A 22,598-nucleotide genomic window follows, 5' to 3' on the forward strand; every position below is an offset into this window, starting at 1 on the left:
TCCTACCATCCAGTAATACCATAAAGTCGGTAAGTTCTAGGATTCTGAGCATTTCAGAAAGTGAGTTCTCCTCCCCTCACATTAGCCACAGCATGAACAAATTCTTAGCAGAGAATTTAAAGCCCTTTTTCATTGGTGACACTTGTTCTTCATAAGCATCAGGTTCTCTTGGAGCTCTGTTTCCTGAGTCATATAAACCTGCATTCCTCAGGTGAATATGGTTTTGGAGCACTCTCCTATTTTCATAATCCTTGTCTGACTGACTCAGACCACAGGATCCTGATATATGACACCGAAGAATATGACAGCAGAACAAAGAACATGCTATCAGGTGGCAAGAGTTTCCTCTGTGACACTACTCCTACTCTGCCGTTCCCTGGGTTTCTCTTAACGGACTCTGGGATTATCATCCTAACTTATTTATATTTCAAACATTACTCTCTGGGAAATAATGAGTTTTGTTAGTTTATCAGATATTCAAAAAGCTTATCAGAGGAATATATTATTAAATCCTTTTTCGTTGCTTAGGTATGGTTCCTTTTATTTTAAATTTTTAGCTTCCAATTTTTATTAACACATATTTTAATTGACACATAATAATTGCACCCAGCATAACATACACAATACACAGTTTGTATTACAATTGTGTATATCTCCAAATGAAATGGTGACCTAACCACCATCATTTCAGTAATACAGTATTCTTTTTAAATTCAAATAATGGTATTTAGGGTCCCAAAATTAAAACAAAAATATTACAATTTTAACTGTATACCTTTGTGCTTTTAATTTCTTACTTTAAACATTTTTCAGAACTTTCATAAGATACAGAAATACACATAATAGTCTTGGTTCAGATGGTGTATTTTTGTGGATGGGGTATAATATTTTATTATTTTGAAGTCTTTCCCAATTTTTCTCAATATTTTCTTGGCCTTTTTATCAAGACAACTCTATTGAATTTCTGTCTTAGAAATATTTTTTTTTGTCTGTAATGTTTCTTGGAATTTTTTCTAATCTAGCCACGTCTTGGAGTTCATCAACTTATTATAGGCATATTTGAGTTCATTTTCTTTAAACAAATATCTTTAATACTGATCCATATTGAAGTTCACATGTCAATTTTCATCCGACTTACACAATTTATTGCTGTTGGCTTAGCATTTACTACCTGGAAGAACTTAATATCATCCACAAATTTGTCTAAATTGCCTTTCTTGATTCCTTATAAAAATGCTAAATAATGCAATTCCGTGGGAACTCTATTGTTAATTTTCCTCTCTAGAGAAATGTCTGTTTTTTATTTTTAATTTCCTTCTTCTTAATGTTCTGCTCAAGTACAGTCTGCCTATCCTGCCTGGACTCATGGTATATTTTGTTGTTGTTTTATGGAGTCTTAGCTATTGAACCCTTTCAGATTTATCTTTAAAACTAAATAAGGCAGACTCAGGAAACCAAAGGTTGAATATTTTCTCTGCTATGTGGAAGTTAGTCCAAAATAAGAAGAAGATGAAGAAGGAGAAGAAGAAGAAGGGGGAGGAGGAGGGAAGGAGGACAAAAAAAGAGGTGTTGTGAGGGGAGAGAGAAGGAGAGAGAGAGAGGAAAAGTGTGTGTGGGGAGTGGGCTTCCATTAAAATAGAAGGAAGACTGGTGGACTAGATGAAGGAGAATGAGGCAGGGGTCAGGGTGTTGGGGGATAAGGGAAGAAGAGAAGAATCAATCTAACTTAACTTTCCTAGGTACACATATGAATATATATAGTGAGTTTCACCATCACGTGTATCCACAAGACACTAACCAAAAAAGGGAATATATCTATATAAAATAGCAGAAAGATCATTAGCATAGGGGGGAGGGAGCAGAAAATATTGAGCAAATATTGAGCAAATTATATTAAACACTTTTTAAATTGTCAAAATGAATCCTAATATTTATGTATAACTAAAAAAAACCCTTCTCTTATAAAAAAAAAAACTAAATAAGCTTCAGTTGTTTCTTTATTTGGGATTTGTGGGTATTTACACACTCAAGGGAACCCTGGTAGTCATTTTAAAAATAACTGTGTCAGTTCTTAGTTCTCTCTATCCCCTTCTGTATAGTTTGCATTTTCCCAATAAATTGATGCTTCACTCTGTTTACCGTCAATTTAAGTTTCTTACTAATTTGCCTGTGAAAACAGTGCATTTTAAGGTCAGTGGTCACTTTCAGATTGTACCTTAGCCAGTGTGTAAGTGTCATATGTCATCATGACTATGTCTGTGCTGATTGGCCGGGGCCTAATCCCTGGGTTAATATTTCGAGTATTATCTGGGTATATAAAAACATACATTATCTTGTGAGTGAGGGAGACCAGCTGAAGAAGGAAAATTTAATGATGAAACGGATAATAGTATTAATAGTATTGAATACTTATTGAGTGAGATTTGCCAAGTGAGATATGCGCTTTAATACATACCATCTCCTTATGTCCTTAAAACAACACTATGAATAGAATAATCAGACAGGGAGGATGTGAGACTCACCCAGCTTCACATAACAGGTAAGGGGTGGGGAGCAGAAGTTAACCTGTTTGGAGCCTGAGCCTATGCTATTAAACTACAGGCTGTACTGCCAGTTATCCCACATGTCCTGCTCCAGTTAAAGAAACAAAGGCACAAAGAGTTGGGAAGTGAATGTTCCCCAACACTCTCAGATCAGAACAGAAAAATTCTTTCCACTTTGGCTGACTGGGGAGTCCTGTTCTGATTTTTTCCAGAATGCAAACAAAGGAGAAGAGATCTAATCTTAACCTACATCTCACCTTAACCTCTATTTCAATCTATTTCCCACTTCCTACATACCCCTGTTGTTACCAAACTGATTTTTCATGTTCCACATCCACATTGTGTTTTAGCTTTTATGCACTGTTGCTCCTGCTTTTGCCTAGAATGACTTCCTGACCTATAAAAGTCCCTAATTCATCCTTCAAGGTCCAGGTTAAGTTGTTTCCCCCATGACAATTTTTCAGATTGCCCAACTAGAAGTAATCTCTTTCTTTCTCAAATGGCAGAAGAGATTTACAAGTACCTCTTTAAGCTTGCATGCTGTTTTCTTTGGATCATTGATACGTATGTTTAGTGCACAGGCATCGGAGCATAACCATCTATGTTCAAGTCCTGGCTTTGCAACTTGCTAACTAGACAAAGATACTTAGCCTTTAGGTACCTCAGTTTGCTTCTCTATAAAATTGGTACATACCTTACAGACCTGCTAGGAAGATTAAACAAGTTTAACAGATGGGTGTTTAAAGTGCTTAGAACAGTGCCTGACACAATAAATGCTCTATGTGTTGGCTATAATTGTCAGCCTCCTCAGTCTACTGCTAGCATATTTTTCCTACTAAATTTTAAAAGACCTGTGACTGATCTATCTTTACATGTTTTAATTTGCTCCAAACAGTGCTCAGCATGTGAGAGGCATTTAATAGGGTTTTGTTGCTGGAATGAAGAGGAACATGAAGGCAATAGAACACTTTGATTAAAAGTGTGGGTTTTCGAGCTGATTTTGAGTTCTGGTGCTACTTTTACCCTGTTTGTTGCTTTGGACCACTTATTTAATGCCTCTAAGCCTCATCTTCCTAAGTAAGGAATATAAATAGAAACAATGATGAATATAAATAGGAATAATGATGAAAATAATAGCATCTCACAGGGTAGTTGAGAGGATTGATTGAGATAACTATGTGTGAAGTGCTTGGTCAACAATCATATGTGGTAAGTATTTAATGAAGTTTCCTCCTGCTTTTACTAAGCTTTTAGTCAAAAGGTGTGATGGGTCTTACATTTTACTCTGCTGTAATCTGTTTTGATATCCTCTTACATCTGACTATTACCAGTGCAGTCTGTACTCAAAGGAAGTTGCATTTCACTGGGGTCTTGAGGGAAGTGCATCCTCCTAGATCTGAGTGGAAGGGAAATCACATTTGTTAAGCACCTCCTTTGTGCTTTTCAGAATCCTCTCATTTAATCCTCAGAAGTCTCTTGTGCACATTTAATGGGCAAGGAAAGCAAACCTGGCCCAGCCCACAGGCCAGTGGGGACAGCAGGGATTTGAACAAGTTCTCAGTCTCTCTGCTTCACCACGTGCTTCCTGGACCAGGATGAAGAAAACAGTGTCCTGTGCCCTGCTGGCCTCCTGCGGTGATAATGTGCTTGGGTGTTTCTTGCCAAGGCCTGAATTCAGGTTCTCTTTCTGCCTCTGACCCTGTCTGCCTTTTCCTTTTTCCTTGTTATAAACCTTTCACCTGGGAAGATCATTACAGCTATGCTGGGGAAGTGTCATTTCCCACAAGGAAATGATTGAAAAACATAAACTGGGTCTATCACTGGCAGAAAAATGGATCTAGAAATTTCTAAATATTGGTGAATAGACAGGGGGCATGGACATCACATGAAGGGAGTTTCTTAAATGCTACATCCCTGTTCCTGCTCCTGAAGAGATTAATTCAGGAGGTCAGTGATGAGACCAGAGAATATGACCTTTAAAAGACCTTACCATGATAATTCTACCACACAACCAGGTGTGTAAACTTGTGGCGTAGATAAAACTTACAGACTAGTATTAAGGAGGAATGGATTTCTCCACTGCAACTCCAGAGCACAGAAAGCCTTGCTCCTTCTTAGAATACGCACACCAGGATCCAGAGTGTAAGACTCCTCTGTGCCAACAATACCCACGACTGACTAATGAGACAGCAGGAAGTCTTCTGAGAGGCTCTTGGTGTGAGCTAGGTTTTGCCCTAGTTGATTAAAAAGGGAAATAAATCATGATTTGTGTCTTCAAGGAGTTTGTAATCTTGCTGAGAAAATATGCTCAGCACACAGGATAAGACTAGTGATTTGTAAATAATTTAAAGTTCAACATTACAAGGCCCAGACACTAAAAGTGGGAATTCAGGGACACAAAAGTAATTAAAATTAAATAGTGGGTATTTTTATCTAGGGGGAGAGCAAAACCGGCTTTGACACACTGCAAGGTTTTGGGCACATCCTGGAGAGGGGGACAATCTCAAGGAGAATTGGGAAGTGAATTGGGAAGCCCTGTGGCTGGAATATGTAGTTGGAAAGGTGACTGCTGTCATGTGAAGAGGGATTTTTACTTGTCAGTGGACCCACAAAGCTGTGAACTAGGACCTGTAGGTGAAAGATGCAGGAAGCACATGCCTGCTTAAAAAGGGAAGGGGATTTTCAACTCCTCCGTCTGGAAAATCATTTGGAGGGAATGTTACAAAGAGGATTTAAAGATCTCATGGTGCTTTACATAGGTTCCAATTCTGTAGTGCCATGACTCTCTAAAGGAAGTGATGGGAAAGATGAAGTGTGTTAGTTACCTTTGTGTTGCTGTGACAACTACCTGAGAAAAACAACTTTGAGGAGAAAAGATTTTTTTTTTTTTTTTTTTTTTTTTTTTGGCTCCTGGTTTCAGAGATTTTATTCCCTGGTTGACCAGCTCCAAGGCAGAAATATCATGGTGGAAGTGGTGATATGGAAGAAAGCTGTCAGCTTATGGCAGCTAGGAAATTGAGAGTGAGAGGGGTCGGGGACAAGACACAGTCCCCATGGACATGCCCCCAGTGAACTACTGTCTCCAGCCACGCCCCACCTGCTTACAGTTTCCACCATCTCCTTGTAGTCTACTCAGCTGTCAGTAGATTAGTCCATGGATGAGATCTGAGCCCTCGTGATCCAACCACTTCCCAAAGGCCCTCTCCTGGACATTGCTGCAATAGAGATCAAGACTTCAGCACTTGAACCTTTGGGGATACTCTAGATCCCAATTACAACAGGAAGGAATGAGAGGGAGTGAGCGGGGAATAAAAAGGAAGATGTACAGACCATCAGAGGGGAGGCACCGAGGCTGAGAATGGATGTATCCAAAGGCAGCAAAGGGGGCAAGGTTAGGGTTTGGGAAGTTTTGTAGTAGCCTCTGGGGTTTAGGCTGAAGGTGGACTTATGACCAGGTGGGAATCTAGGCAACCAGAAATGGGTTCATGGACCAGGGAAGTGAGAGGTGTTCCTTCGTTGATATGGGGTTTTATCAGATTCCATTGAATTTCATCCTTTTGGTGAGTGTCAAATTATATGTTTTTGCTCAACCTTTCCTTAATATGTAATCACTACTGCTCTTTGTGTCAGGAAGGAACACGATTGCTGAATTTAAATTGACTGTTATAAAAAAACAAACAAACCTAAGGAAGCACTTACCTAAAAGGAGAGAGAATAAGGAGAAAGATTTATAAGGAACTCGTCTTTTTACTGTCAACCTGTAACACTCTTAAGCAAAACTCGAGGGCATATGAATGTGAGAGGTTATTTCAAATGACTAGATGTTTATTTTAAATACAGTTTTTTTTTCTTTTAGCAGAAATGGTGAAAAGGGTAAAGCACATCCTTAAACCGTTGTAAGGTATTTGATTGTGAAAGAGCAGTGCGTGCGGTGCAGGGAATTAACTGCTCAGGGAATGGCTTTGGAGACTTTCTTCTTTAATTATAGATTAAAGCAGACCTTGACAGTGTCCTTTTGGATCAATATGAAATACAGCACATAAATCAATAGCATTACACAGCACAGTGTAAGAAATTCCTAAAAAGAAAATAGAACTTACAAATCGTCTTAGACAAAAAGTGATGTTTTTTTAACTTGAGAATGAATTCATTTCAACAAAATTAAAAGTCTTACTATATAGATGCATCTGAATTTGATTTTCTGGTTTGTTTAATACAATGTGCTCATTTTTCTCTTTGTTAAAATGGTCCAGGATTTGATATCAGAGTCCACTTCCAATTCTTCCATTAATTAGTAGGAAAATTATTTTAATTTTCTTACTTTTAAGTGAGTTGGACTAAATGATCAGAAAGACCCCCGATGTCTCAAATATGTTATGATCCTGTTCTGTTATGAAAAAAACTTTCAAAATTTACTGAGCCCAAAGAGTATGAAGAAATATTAGTATATATGAAAGCTCTAGGTTGAGAAGAGGGAAATTTGGTAAAAAAGAATGAAACTGTTTACTTGCCTACAACAGAGAAGAAAATTTGGAGTGTAGGAAAATACCATCTCAATTGGTGGAGACTCTGAACCTTCCCCATATTGAATTCACACTTTGCAAAGATGTTTCTCAGAACACTCTTGATAAGGAGCTTTCAATTCAAAAGGCAACTGGGAGCATCTTAGGTATCTCAGGAGGATGATGTGTTTGAAATGATGCTTGAGCAATTCTGTGACTTCTAAAGGTAGCATCTTGAAAGCACTTAGAATACTACCTGGCATGTCTCAAGTATCTGTGAAATAAAGCAAAATGTATGCCTTGGGAAGAAGAGGGAGGGCTGGCCAGGAAGAGAAAGCAAGTGAGACTTATTTTCTGAAGTTTGCCCTAGGGCTCTTCATTTCTTAGTTCCTCTCCTCAGGCTCTTTTTCCTCTTTTCGATTTTTATTAGTAGACTCTAGATATTATTTATTCCTTTGTAACCATGGATACAACTAACTGGATCCATCTAGCCATCTATTTTTTTCCTTGCCTGAATTTCTTTTTTAACTATAAGGGAACTATCACAGAAAGTAAAAAGACAGGCAAACTTGTTTTCAAATAAACTGACTTATTTTGAACAATTTTGGTTAGAAAAAGCATAGTTTGCAAAGTTTGGATAATAGGAAATATGACCATGAGTTAGGAGCCTTTGTGCTAGTCCTTGCTTTGATGTCAAATGATTTTGTGTGATGTTGGGCAAATTCTGGGGTTTTTCTGAGCCTGGGTTAAGTCATCTGTGAAGAAGAATTGATAATCCCTAGTCTCCTGTTACATGGGACTATTAGCACCACATGTTTAACATAGTCTAAATAACTGATAATGTGTGATTGTAAGTACTAATCTGTAAATAAAAGTTATTGTTAATGTAACAGATCCCTTATATCTTGGAGAGTCCAGAACCTCCTGCATGTGACAGTACCCTAGGTTTTTGTCATTTCATCCTACCCCTTTCCAGAACCTGATTTCAGGATGGCATGAGGCATTGACTTCTCTAAAATGCTGCCAGATGCCTTGAGCAATGTGGCAGTTACCGAGGACTTTTCTGGGACCAAGAGGAGACATTTAGCTTTGGAAGAAAAGGGCAGGACTCTTGGCTTAACCATCCTTCCTTGTTGTGGGACTTGAGGAAATTCCTTAAACTCACACGCTTGGGAGTTCTCATCTGTAAAAGGAGATTTTAGTTAGACCAAGACAAAGGGAAACTTTAAAGAGATAGAGGTAGACTTTGCTGTTGGCTGAATTCCAGAGAGTACAGTGAACTGCTCTCAGGAGTTGGGAAGAGCTGGAAAAGACAAAGGAATAGGGAGTGTGTAGAGTCTTAGATGATCAGAGTGTGGTCAATGAGGAGTGTTCTTGGATTCTGGAGCCTCTTTTTTCGGTGATTGATATAATCAAGGATAAAGAGTTTAATGAGATTAGTACTGGTTGATTAAGTAGACTATGAGAGTTGGAGAGTAGGGAAACCAATTATTGACATAGTTTTGTTCATTTTGGTATACCCTCAGCCAAGTTAAACACAATCCAGTCTATGAGAAACAAATAAGCCTCACTTGCACAATTAAGACCCTAGTAGAAATGCCAGTTCCCCAGTGGAACATCACCAGAAGCTCAGGTCCCAAGCAAAATGTCAGATACTTGGTTTGTTTCTACCTAAGAAAAAAGCAGAGAAATGGAGTTTCCTTTTGAATCATTTGTCTCTGGACAGGCTATTGAACCTCAGATTCAGGTAAGAGATGATCAGAGAGAAATAAGTCCTGTGGGTGTGAGTGACATTTCACTATGTAGAAGTGGAGGGTTGTCTCCCTGCTGTAAGGCCCAGCTAAGTCTGAGATGTTGCAATAAGCCCACATGGGTACATTTTTACTTTTCTGGGAAACCTTCTAATTTTAGCAGTTTCTGTTACTTCCATAAGAAACCTTATCACAATCTTATATCAAAAACCATGGAAAAATTTCTTGGGTGTGAATACTCACAAAAATGTGGATAGAAGCTCCAAATATGAGATGTGAGAAGGGCCTTGATGATAATTGCAGATCATATAGTTTGGCAGTTTCCAAAGTTTTACATTTTTTAGGGGGAAACGTTACCATATTCCATCTTATCTATCTATCTATCTATCTATCTATCTATCTATCTATCTATCTATCTATTTATCTATCTATCGAAACATGGAAAACCACAATGTACATAAAACAGAAATAAAAGGGCTTTGGATTTTTGATGAATTCTCCTGCTTCTTTATTCTATTTTATGAGAGTGCCTGATCAACTTGTTGGAGTCTTGGGGGTTGCATAACACATGGTCTTCACAACTATTGATCCAAATGCCTTGTTTTGCTTGGGTTCTGCCCAAAACATGCATGCTCTGTGATGAAGATTTTCATGTTAGTTGTGTTTGGCTGGTGGTCCCAGGGAGGAAACTGGAGAATGAGACAGAAAAGGGAAGAAGCCAATATTAGGCATACCAATGAGTAGGTTACCCTGGTGGGCAATAGAGAAGACATGCCTCAGAGTTGCCTTACCTGAGACTACAGAAAACCAGGTATTTACCAACTACCCTGTGACATTAAGAACTGCCCTGGGGCACTAACTCCTGGGCACTTTTTGCCACTCTGTGTAGCAAAATCTCACCTCTGTGGCCAGGAAAAGACTTGAGGCAGAGTCTCAGGTGATACTGAGTGAGAAGCCACGGGAGTGTACTGGATGTTATGAATGAACCATGGGTTTGTACTCAGTGTCAAGTGTGTGTGCATCCACAATGTCTGCAGCACCCATCTTCTGAAAAGTGGAAAAGGGAATGTCCTGAAGAGGTGGGAAACAATGATAAAAGATCCAGGATGTTGTTTTTGACTGTGCGTGTGCCATAGGACTCTCAAAAAAGCTCACATATCAAAAGGTATGTGAAATTGTCTAACTAATATTTATTATGCACCTAGTATGTGCTAGGCACTATTTTAGGTACCTGAGAAATATCAGTGAGCAAAACAGGAAAAATTCCTGGTCATTATACATGTGCATTCTAGGAGGAAAAAACCAGGAAACAAAACAAATAATAAATGTAAAATAATAAGTTAGAAGATGTTGTGAGGTAATGGTAAAGGAAAGAACAGAAATGCAAGGGTGGTTGCTAAGTGCGAGAGAACTAGATTCTGGATGTAGTTTAATGGTAGAGGTAACAAGGTATGGGAATGGTAGGTGGGTGAGGGAGGACTTAATTAGGGTTGGACAAAGAAAATCTCAGTAAGGGCCATCATTCATGAGGGATGAAGGAGGCAGCTGTGTGGGTATATGTGCTGTTCCAAGCAGAGGGAACAGCACAGAGAACGAGCTTGCTGGATCTGTTTCAGTAGCAGTAGGGAAAACGGAGTATCTACTTGGAGCAGTGAGAGGGCAGGCAGTATACGATGAGGTCTGAAAAGAGCAGGGAGGCCAGGTAATGTGAGGCTTTATAAGATTTTGAAGTTTGCTCTGAATGGAGTGAGATGCATGAAAGACAAGTGACATTATTCAGCTTAAATTTTACAGGGATCACTCTGGTTTTATTTTGGGGGTACACTTTAGGGACCAAGGGTGAAAGCAAGGAAGATCTACTAAGAGACTTCATTGTAATCCAGGTAAAAGATAAGTGTGCCTTGGACTAGGGTCACATGAGTGAAAGTGATGAGACGTGGAGAGATCTGGCACATATTTGATGGTAGAGCCAGTGATTGTAGATAGCTTTGGATATAGAATATGAGAGAGAGGAATTAATGATTATGCTAATTTTTTTGGCCTGAATAAATATTGTCATTGAATGAGATGGTGAAGACTGTCAGTGGAGTAGTTTTCTGGAGGAGCATCAGGAATTTGGTTTTGAACTTTCTGAGTTTAAGATGTCAAGTAGACATCAAATAGACATATTGAGTAGTTGTTGGATGCATGAATCTAGCATTCTGAAAGAGATGCCTTGGCTGTAGGCTCAAGTTGAGAGATGTTGGCATTATATATGCTCTGAAGAGCCCCAGACTGGATAAGATTCCCTGATGAACATGGAGAGCTAATGAAGAGTTCTGAGGGCTCTACCAAATGAAAAGGACGGCAGTGAGGGGAGGAATGTACAAGGAATCTAAGGAAGAGGGACTTGTGAGGTAGGAGGAAACCCAGAGGTGTGCTATTAAAGCAGAAAGAAGACAATTTATCAAGAAAGAAGAGTGATCAACACTGTGAAATACCGATGACAGATCAAAAAGATGAAGACCAAGGCACGCTTATATTTGAGTTAGCATCATGGGAGTCACCTGTAACCTTGGCCATTAACCTTGATCCACAGGACCAATTAACCTTGGGGTTGCACGGGAAACATTTTATTTCAGTGGGTTTAATTGAAAGTGGGAAGAGAGATTTATGAAAAGAAGCAGAGACAACTCTTTTGGGGCACTTTTTCTCCAAAAGAGAGCAGATAACTGGGCATAATCTATCAGGGGAAGTGAGTTCAACAGAGGAATCAATTTTCAAAGGTGGAAGAAATAAAACACATTTTTGATGGGAAAGATCCACTGGATTGGGAAAACTGATAAAGGAGAGGATAGTAAAAACTGCTGGAATGATGTCTTTGATTGGACTTGGAAGGGCAGCATCTAGTGGATAAGGGGAAACACTGGCTTTTAAGACAGGATCATAGTTGAACTTAGGAACATACAAGAAGATGAACTATGTGAATAAAGATACTGCAGATGGGTAAAGTACCATCTAAATAAGATAAGAACAAAGATCAGTGGTTGATAATGAGGATAGCAAGTGTAGAGTTTGGTAGTTGAGAAAAGTAGATATGATACAATCATGTAGGTTTATAATAGAACTGATTAAGAAAATAAAGTGTGATTGTTGGGCAGCATTGAGAGCCTATCTGAAGTTCATGCTTATAGATTTTTTGGTGATTATGGAATGAATGTTTTTCTCTAATTATATTTGGCTACACAGGAACAGGCCTTATGTAGGAGAAAGTTGGATTTAATTAGTATTGTGGTTTAGCCACAGCAAATATAATGAAGCAAGAGAAGAGCAAGGGAGATGAAGAAATATGTGAGCAAATTAATTATGTTATTACCACAGAGTAGGATGAGTAAGGAGAGGCGATGCCAATGGATAAGGAGAAATTAAAAGTTTGTAGGGGCAATGAATTGGAGGTCTTGTTTAGCTCTTAGTATTGATACAGTCTGGGCAGCAGAGGATGTGAAGTGGAAATGTGGATGTCAGCCAGGCAGAGGGATGCATGGAGAAGAATTCATGGAGGGGTTGCAGTTATTGGTACTGACAAGGTCATTGTGAATGTGGCTATGAGAGCAAGTGACTGAGGTAAGAGAGAGGAAAAGTTCATTGGAGAAGATGAGCCTTAGGGTCTCGAAACCATCTGCATTTATATTGCAATCATCATGAATTAGAATAGGAACAATGTTCTGTGGAAAGAGGGTAGAATAAAATGTATCACTATGTGTATGAAGTAATATCTGAGTGGTGTGTTGTAGTTGCTTTAAATTCATTTTTATATTTCATGTATTACTTTTATAATCTGAATCGATTATATGTATTACATAGTGATTATGATTAAAAAGAATAAATAGTTTCAATTGGGGTTCAGTCAGCAAAACAGGAATTTTATCTAATTTTTATATAATTTTGTGGAGAGATTTTGGGTGCTTACAAACCACTGTCAATCCAGGAAGAGTGACAGAGGATTAGCCATCAGTTTCCAGGTTTGTCACCCTCCTGTGGTCCAGGGTCAGAGTAGAGTCATCTGCAGGTCAGGAACCTGTAGAAAATTTCTGGTGACTTCACAGCTTTTTGGCATCCTGAGACGTGTGAATGGCAGGGGAATGCAGAGTGCTGAGAAAACTCGTTTGTGCAGAGCCCATCTATCTGGTGTCACTGATGGAGGGAGAAGAAAATGGCTTCTACTTCCTTTCAGATCTTATGTGTATGCACCTAAAATACAGAAAGTCAATCACATCGAACACTTTGCAGTCAGGGGAATCTGGGAACTGTAGTTCTAGGCGTCTAGCCCCTGTCACACAGGGAAGAGCAGTGGGAGTGGATGCTGATTAACAATCAGCAAAACCAAACCAAACCAAACCAAAGGGACTAGCAAAACCCTGTCCAGCCTAGCAAACAGAGTCAAGCACTTTCCATACATCAGTTGGTACTCTCCTATTTGGGATTATGCCTTTTTTTTTTTTTAAAGAGTTACATAGTTTTGCCAGGCATAAGCTATTTTTTTTGTTTTTTTTATTTATTTTTTTAAATACATGACAGCGGAATGCATTACAATTTTTTTATTGATTATTTAAAGCATTACATAGCTCATGATATATCATCTTTCATACATTTGACTCAAATTGTGTTTTGAACTCCCATTTTCACCCCAAATACAGATTGCAGAATCACATCTGTTACATATTCACATTTTTACATAATGCCATATTAGTGACTGTTGTATTCTGCTACCTTTCCTATCCCCTACTATCCCCCTCCCCTCCCCTCCCCTCCCCTCCCATCTTCCCTCTCTACCTCCCCTGCTGTTGTTCAATTCTCTCCCTTTTTTCCCCTCCCCCTTGCCCCTCATAACCTCTTATAATTTTATGTATCATTGAAGGTCTCCTACTATTTCCATGTGCTTTCCCTTCTCTCTCCGTTTCTCTCCCCCCATTCATCTTTGTTTACTATAGTCTTTTCCTCATGCTCTTCCTTCCTGTTCTGTTCTTAGTTGTTCTCTTTATATCAAAGCAGACATTTGGCATTTGTTTTTCAGGGCTTGGCTAGCTTCGCTTAGCATAATCTGCTCTAATGCCATCCATTTCCCTGCAAATTCTATGGTTTTGTCATTTCTTAGTGCTGCATAATACTCCATTGTGTATAGATGCCACATTTTTTTTATCCATTCATCTATTGAGGGGCATCTAGATTGGTTCCACAGTCTAGCTATTGTGAATTGTGCCGCTATAATCATTGATGCAGCCGGATCCCTATAGAGCGCTTTTTTAAGGTCCTCAGGGAATAGTCCAAGAAGTGCGATAGCTGGGTCAAATGGTGGATCCATTCCCAGCTTTCCCAGGAATCTCCATACTGCTTTCCAAATTGGCCTCACCATTTTGCAGCCCCACCAGCAGTGTACAAGTGTACCCTTTTCCCCACATCCCCGCCAACACTTATTGTTGTTTGACTTCATAATGGCTGCCAATCTTACTGGAGTGAGATGGTATCTTAGGGTGGTTTTGATTTGCATTTCTCTGATTGCTAGAGATGGTGAGCATTTTTTCATGTACTTGTTGATTGATTGTATGTCCTCCTCTGAGAAGTGTCTGTTCAGGTCCTTGGCCCATTTGTTAATTGGGTTATTTGTTATCTTATTGTTTAATTTTTTGAGTTCTTTGTACATTCTGGATATTAGGGCTCTATCGGAGGTGTGGGGGGTAAAAATTTGTTCCCAGGATGTAGGCTCTCTATTTACCTCTTTTATTGTTTCTCTTGCTGAGAAAAAACTTTTTAGTTTAAGTAAGTCCCATTTGTTTATTCTTGTTGTTAACTCTTGGGCTATGGGTGTCCTATTAAGGAATTTGGAGCCCGACCCCACAATATGTAGATCGTAGCCAACTTTTTCTTCTATCAGACGCAGTGTCTCTGATTTGATATCTAGCTTCCTGATCCATTTGGAGTTAATTTTTGTGGATGGCGAGAGAAAGGGATTCAATTTCATTTTGTTGCATATGGATTTCCAATTTTCCCAGCACCATTTGTTGAAGATGCTATCCTTCCTCCATTGCATGCTTTTAGCCCCTTTATCAAATATAAGATAGTTGTAACTTTGTGGGTTAGTCTCTGTGTCTTCTATTCTGTACCATTGGTCCACCTGCCTGTTTTGGTACCAGTACCATGCTGTTTTTGTTACTATTGATTTGTAGTACAGTTTGACCTCTGGTATCGCTATACCTCCAGATTCACACTTCCTGCTTAGAATTGCTTTTGCTATTCTGGGTCTTTTGTTTTTCCATATGAATTTCATGATTGCTTTATCTATTTCTACAAGAAATGCCGTTGGGATTTTGATTGGCATCGCATTAAACCTGTAGAGAACTTTGGGTAATATCGCCATTTTGATGATGTTAGTTCTGCCTATCCATGAACAGGGTACATTTTTCCATCTTCTAAGATCTTCTTCTATCTCTCTCTTTAGGGTTCTGTAGTTTTCATTGTATAATTCTTTCACCTCTTTTGTTAGGTTGATTCCCAAGTATCTTATTTTCTTTGAGGATATTGTGAATGGAGTGGTTTTCCTTATTTCCATTTCAGAGGTTTTGTTGCTGATATACAGGAATGCCTTTGATTTATGTGTGTTGATTTTATAACCTGCCACTTTGCTGAATTCATTTATTAACTCTAGCAGCTTCTTTGTAGACTCTTTTGGGTCTGTTAAGTATATTATCATGTCATCCGCAAATAGTGATAGTTTAATTTCTTCTTTTCCTATTTTTATGCCTTTAATTTCTTTTGTCTGTCTAATTGCTCTGGCTAGTACTTCGAGAACTAAATTGAATAGAAGTGGTGATAGAGCGCATCCCTGTCTTGTTCCAGATTTTAGAGGAAATGCCTTCAGTTTTTCTCCGTTTAGGATGATGCTAGCCTGAGGTTTAGCATATATAGCTTTTACAATGTTGAGGTAAGTTCCTGTTATCCCTAGTTTTTCTAGTGTTTTGAACATAAAGGGATGCTGTACTTTGTCAAATGCTTTTTCTGCATCCATCGAGATGATCATGTGGTTCTTGTCTTTAAGTCTATTGTTGTGGTGAATAGCATTTATTGATTTCCGTATATTGAACCATCCTTGCATCCCAGGGATGAATCCTACTTGATCATGGTGCACAAGTTTTCTGATATGTTTTTGTATTTGATTCGCCAGAATTTTATTGAGAATTTTTGCATCCAAGTTCATTAGAGATATTGGTCTGTAGTTTTCTTTCTTTGAAGTATCTTTGGTTTTGGGATCAAAGTGATGTTGGCCTCATAGAATGAATTTGGAAGAGCTCCCTCTTTTTCTATTTCTTGAAATAGCTTGAAAAGTATTGGTATTAATTCTTCTTTGAAGGTTTTGTAGAACTCCGCTGTATACCCATCCGGTCCAGGGCTTATCTTGGTTGGTAGTCTTTTGATGGCTTCTTCTATTTCTTCTTTTGTTATTGGTCTGTTTAAATTGTGTGTGTCTTCCTGTCTCAATCTGGGCAAATCATATGCCTTAAGAAATTTATCGATATCTTCATTATCTTCTATTTTATTGGAATATAGGGTTTCAAAATACTTTCTAATTATCTTCTGTATTTCTGTAGTGTCTGTTGTGATATTGCCTTTTTCATCCCGTATGTTAGTAATTTGAGTTCTCTCTCTTCTTCTTTTCGTTAGCATGGGTAAGGGCTTGTCTATCTTATTTATTTTTTCAAAGAACCAACTTTTAGTTTTATCAATTTTTTCAATGGTTTCTTTTGTTTCAATTTCGTTGATTTCTGCTCTAATTTTAATTATTTTTTGTCTTCTACTACATTTGCTGTTGTTTTGCTCTTCCTTTTCTAGGTTTTTGAGGTGTTGCGTGAGTTCATTTATTTGTTGGTTTTTTCTTTTTTTGAGGTAAGAACTCCAAGAAATGAATTTCCCTCTTAAAACTGCTTTCATTGTGTCCCATAGATTCCGGTATGTTGTGTCTGTGTTATCATTTGATTCTAAGAATTTTTTCATCTCCTCCTTTATGTCTTCTATAACCCATTGATCATTCAATAACATATTGTTCATTTTCCATGTGATGTAGGATTTTTCCTTCCTTCTTTTATCATTGATTTCCAATTTCATTCCATTATGATCAGATATGGTGCATGGTATTATCTCCACGCCTTTATATTTACTAAGAGTTGCCTTATGGCATAATATATGGTCTATCTTTGAGTAGGATCCATGTGCTGCTGAGAAGAACGTGTATCCACTTGATGATGGTTGATATATTCTATATATGTCGGTTAAGTCTAGGTTATTGATTGTGCTGTTGAGTTCTATAGTTTCTTTATTCAGCTTTTGTCTAGAGGATCTGTCTAATGGTGAGAGCGGTGTGTTGAAGTCACCCATAATTATTGTGTTGTGGTCTATTTGACTCTTGAACTTGAGGAGAGTTTGTTTTATGAACGTTGCAGCTCCATTGTTTGGTGCATACAAATTGATGATTGTTATGTCTTGAAGGTGGATGGTTCCTTTTAACAGTATATAGTGTCCTTCTTTATCCTTCTTGATTAACTTAGGTTTGAAGTTGATTTTATTCGATATGAGTATGGCCACTCCTGCTTGCTTCCGAGGGCCATGTGAGTGGTATGATTTTTCCCAACCTTTTGTCTTCAGCCTGTGTATGTCTTTTCCTATCATATGAGTCTCCTGAAGGCAGCATATTGTTGGATTTGTTTTTTTGATCCAGGTTACTAGCCTATGTCTCTTGATTGGTGAGTTTAGGCCATTAACATTTAAGGTTACAATTGAGATATGATTTGTACTTCCAGTCATGCTTCTTTATTTATTTATTTTAGTTTGGCTAGTTTTACTTTTTGGTTACTTTCCTCCCCCTTTACTGAGATACCTCCTGCTGTTAGTTTTGGGCACTATTTTTCAATTCCTCTTCTTGCAGTATTTTGCTCAAAATGCTTTGCAGAGCTGGTTTTCTTGCTGTGAATTCTTTTAGCTTTTGTTTATCGTGAAAGATTTTAATTTCATTGTCAAATTTGAAGCTCAATTTTGCTGGATACAGTATTCTTGGTTGGAATCCATTATTTTTCAGCGTTTGAAATACATTGTTCCAGGATCTTCTCGCTTTCAAAGTCTGTGATGAGAAATCGGTCGTTAACCTAATTGGTTTACCCCTGAATGTAATCTGCGTCCTTTCTCTCGTAGCTTTTAATATTCTCTACTTGTTCTTATGTTGGCTATCTTCATAATTATATGTCTTGGAGTTGGTCTATTATGGTTTTGAATGTTTGGGGTCCTGTAGGCTTCCAGGATTTGGCAATCCATTCCATCTTTCATCTCTGGGAAGTTTTCTAGAATTATTTCATTTAATATGCTGTCCATTCCTTTGGTTTGAATCTCTGTGCCTTCTTCTATCCCGATGACTCTCAAATTTGTTTTTTTATGACATCCCATATCTCTTGAATAGATTGCTCGTGGGATTTAAGCATCTTTTCTGTGTTGACTATATTCTTTTCAAGTTGATAAACCTTGTCTTCATTATCTGATGTTTTGACTTCTACTTGATCAAGTCTATTTGTAATATTCTCGTTTGAGTTTTTAATTTGGTTTATAGTTTCCTGTAATTCTAGGATTATTGTTTGATTTTTTTTAAAGATCTCTATCTCCTGGTAGAGCTCGTTCTTTGCCATTTGAATTTGTTTGTTTAATTCATTTTCAAAATATACTTTTATTTCTTGGACTTGCTGTCTCATGTCTTCTCTAATATTCCTTTCCATTCGAGTTAGGTATGCCTTGAGTTCTTTCTTTCCCTATCCCTGTTTCTGATGTTTCTATGTCCTCCTGTAGAATTGAGTTGTCTTGCATTGTTTGTAATCCTTTTTTCCCTTGTTTTCTCATGTTGTCCACGTTACTTTCCAGCTCTTTTTGATTGCCGTGTTTCTGCTCTCTTCTATAGATTTGTTTTGTTTCTGTATTACTCTGATGTCTCTCCTTTGTGTTGTTAAACTATGCCTGCTAACGTGGATTCCGCTGGGAAGGAATTCTGACGTCCGAGCTCCAGTGACGACACTACTCTGCTATGACGGGCCCTAGTCTCCTTGCCGGGGTGCCCTAATGGGGGGGTGTGACTGGACTGTCTCTGTTTGGTTTCAGCTCCCGGTCGCGGCAGGCGGGCAGTCTCCAGCCGCCCAGTATCACAGGCCGCGGGCAGGTGATCAGTCGCCAGCGGGTGGGCGTTCTCCTACCGCCCAGTTACGCGGGCAGTGGGTGAACTGTCGCCGGCGGGCCTGCAGTTTACAGCTGCCCAGTCGCTAGGGCCTTGCCTCTAGTCTCCTGGTTTCTCCTGCTAGTCTTGGTCTCTCCTGTTTTGTTGTTGCAATCTGTGGGAGAGTGGCGGTGGATACTTCAGCTCTCCAAGATGGTGGCTGCTGGTTGCCTTAGTGGAGTGTCCCTTGTGGGGGATGGGACTGTACCGCTTCCTTCCCCGTCTGCAATCCCGAACTCAGCCCGGGGGTCAGTGCGGGCTTGGCTGGTGGGATACCACCGTGTTGCAGCCACTTATCTCCCTGCTTACTAGTTTATCCCTTCTCTGCGGCGCCACGCCTTCTGTAGCTGCGGGGCAGGCCGCGAGCATCAGACAGCCTGGATCTCCGGGGTCACACCGTTGGCTTTTGGGATCCCCGGCACTCTATGGTTTTGATTTTTTCTGCTTGCCCCTCCCCCAGCGCTGGCTAGACAGGTTTTTGTTTTGGCTGCTGATGGGAGGGGGGGTTGAAGGTCAGGTGCCTCTAGTTCTCCTTTAGTCTTTATACCGGCTCACTGTGATACTCCCTCCCCCTGAAAATCTAGGAGAGATTTTATGCGAGATCCCCCTATGTATGGGGGCTGAACTGAGTGACACACACCTGTCTTGTTGTTGCAATCTGTGGGAGAGTGGCGGTGGATACTTAAGCTCTCCAAGATGGTGGCCGCTGGTTGCCTTAGTGGAGTGTCCCTTGTGGGTGATGGGACTGTACTGCTTCCTTCCCCGTCTGCAATCCCGAACTCCGCATTACAATTTTTATTACACATATAGAGCACAATTTTTCATATCTTTATATATAAAGTATGTTCATACCAATTCATGTCTTTATACATGTACTTTTGTTTTTTTTGCATTACAATTCTTATTACACATATATACCACAATTTTTCATATCTCTGTTTGTATATAAAGTAGGTTGATACCCAATTTGTGTCTTCATACATGTGATTATGCCTTCTTAATTTAAAATTTCCCTCTTTTTTTTGTGTTCTGAGTTCTAGAGAGAAGGATCTTTCTCTTTCCATGACCTTGTTTTGAGTCCGGCATTAGTGAAGAAAAAACTGCCCACATAGGAAAAAGGTGCACTCATACACTGCTGGTGGGACTGCAAATTGGTGCAGCCAATATGGAAAGCAGTATGGAGATTCCTTGGAAAACTGAGAATGGAACCACCGTTTGACCCAGTTATCCCTCTCCTTGGTCTATACACAAAGGGCTTAAGCATACCACAGGGACACAGCCACATCAATGTTTATCGCAGCACAATTCACAATAGCTAAACTGTGGAACCAACATAGATGCTCTTCAGTAGATGAATGGATTAAAAAATGTGGCAAATATACACAATGGAATATTACTCAGCAATAAAAGAGAATAAAATCATGGCATTTGCAGGTAAATGGATGGCGTTGGAGAAGATAATGCTAAGTGAAGTTAGCTAATCCCCCAAAAACAAATGCTGAATGTTTTCTCTAATATAAGGTAACTGACTCATAGGGGTTAGGGAGTGGGAGCATGGGAAAAATAGATGAACTCTAGATAGGGCTGAGGGGTGGGAGGGGAAGGGAGGGGGCAGGGGGTTAGCAATGATGGTGCAATGTGATGGACATCATTATCCAAAGTACATGTATGAAGACATGAATTGGTGTGAACGTACTTTATATACAACCAGAGATATGAAAAAGTGTGATCTATGTGTGTAATATGAATTGTAATGTATTCTGCTGTCATTTATTTAAAAATATCAATAAAATAAGAAACAAAAACAATAACAAAAAACTGCCCCACATATGTGTGTGTTCAGTGCACAGGTGTGTTCATAAATATTCCTTAGATCAAAAGGAAGGAAGAGGCTGAGTTTCATTTGAGGGCAGTTGAGGTATCCAGATGGAGCTTAAAGAGAAGTGGAGTATATGGAGAGAGAAAAGTAGGCCAGGATAGTGAGAGCCAATTTCCAGAAGAAGCTGGAATCTTATGTAGTCTTTGAAGGATAGGGAAATAGAGAAACATATCAATAAGGTATTCTAATTTTGGCCCTGCCCTTAACTAGCTGTGACTAGATTTCTACTTTTGGCTCTGTTCTTAACTAGTTGTATGACTCTGGTTGTCATTAGCCCTGTTCGCAAACACGGATACTCTCTTCCTTTTGGCTAGGTACTGAGTTTGCACTTCTCTTACCTCTTGAAGTCAGCTGTGGCCGCCTGACTCTCTCTGGCTGATGAAACGTGACTGGAAAATGCACGTGTCACTTGTGGGTAGAAGCATCGACTCCTCTGTGTCTGAGGCCAACTTTCCTTTTCTTTGCTGTGGAAACCATGCAAGTGTATTTTAAGATCTATCTGTCTCTGTCAGTCTGGGTCCCTCAGGGACTATGAGGAGATGCATTGGGTGTGTGGTGTGAGACAGAAAGAAATCTTTTCTGGGTAAAGATGCTGGGGCATTATTCTCCTCCTCTTCACTATTAGAGTGACTTTGCATGAGCCCTTTCATGTGAAGGTACCCCAGTTTCCCACAGGTAAAATTAAGAATCTAGAATAAACAGATCATTTACAAGAATTGTTCTTTTTCTGCAACTGATTCCAATCCATCAGGAAACCTAAAGTATAAATGGATGCAAAAAGATCTGGGGTCCACGGGGCCAAATCATTGACTAGAGACTGTTAATGTTTCTATCATTCCTAAAGCACTAGTTGTTTATCTGGTGACCCAGGTCTGACTGGTATGAATTTTGGTAGCAAAACCCCATTTTCCTGGGATTTTCACTGATAGGTTAGGTGAATGTTGGGATTCTGGATTTCAGAACAATCTATAGGCCTGACTTGAGTGGTGTCTGTTTCCCCTGGACATACAGTGATGAAGGCAGACAAAATGACTTACTTGTTTCTAGGAAACGAGGCGTGTATGAGACTGGCAGGTGATGCTGGGGATCCACCACTGAATTTCATCCCTATAGCTAATATTGACTCAAGTGACATTAGCAGGGGAGAAAAATAGAGAGTTTTATATTGAGCATGATGATGTTTCATAAGCTGGGAAAAGAAGTGTTAAATAGTCATCATATGGCCATTGGAGTTATCATTGGTTTGACTAGGGGAAATGGACAATGAATTATGAACTTTTTGAAAAAGAAGGAACCTGTATGATTCCTAACATCTCTCTCCTTTTCCTCTCTTCCTCAGTGGTAAAATGATTACTGGATTCAGACCTGGATTTGAATCCCAATTTATCTATTAGTTGATCCTGAGCATGCCCCCTAATAACTCTGTGCCTAAGTTTCTTCAGTTGTAAAATGGGACAGGAGTAACTACCTGGCTTGGTGGTTGTGGGAATTAAATGAGATGAGCTCCGTGTAACACTTGCTTACACTTTCACACGCCCAATCTCCTGTTCCCTTTTGTTTACATCTATTTGGCAATGCTTAAGATGTACCTTTCCTGCTTAATATACTGGCTATGTCCTCAGAAATGTTAAATGTTTATTTATTTGA

The sequence above is a fragment of the Spermophilus citellus genome, assembly GCF_964194105.1.
Source record: "Spermophilus citellus genome assembly, chromosome: 4".
Taxonomy (NCBI): Eukaryota; Metazoa; Chordata; class Mammalia; order Rodentia; family Sciuridae; genus Spermophilus; species Spermophilus citellus.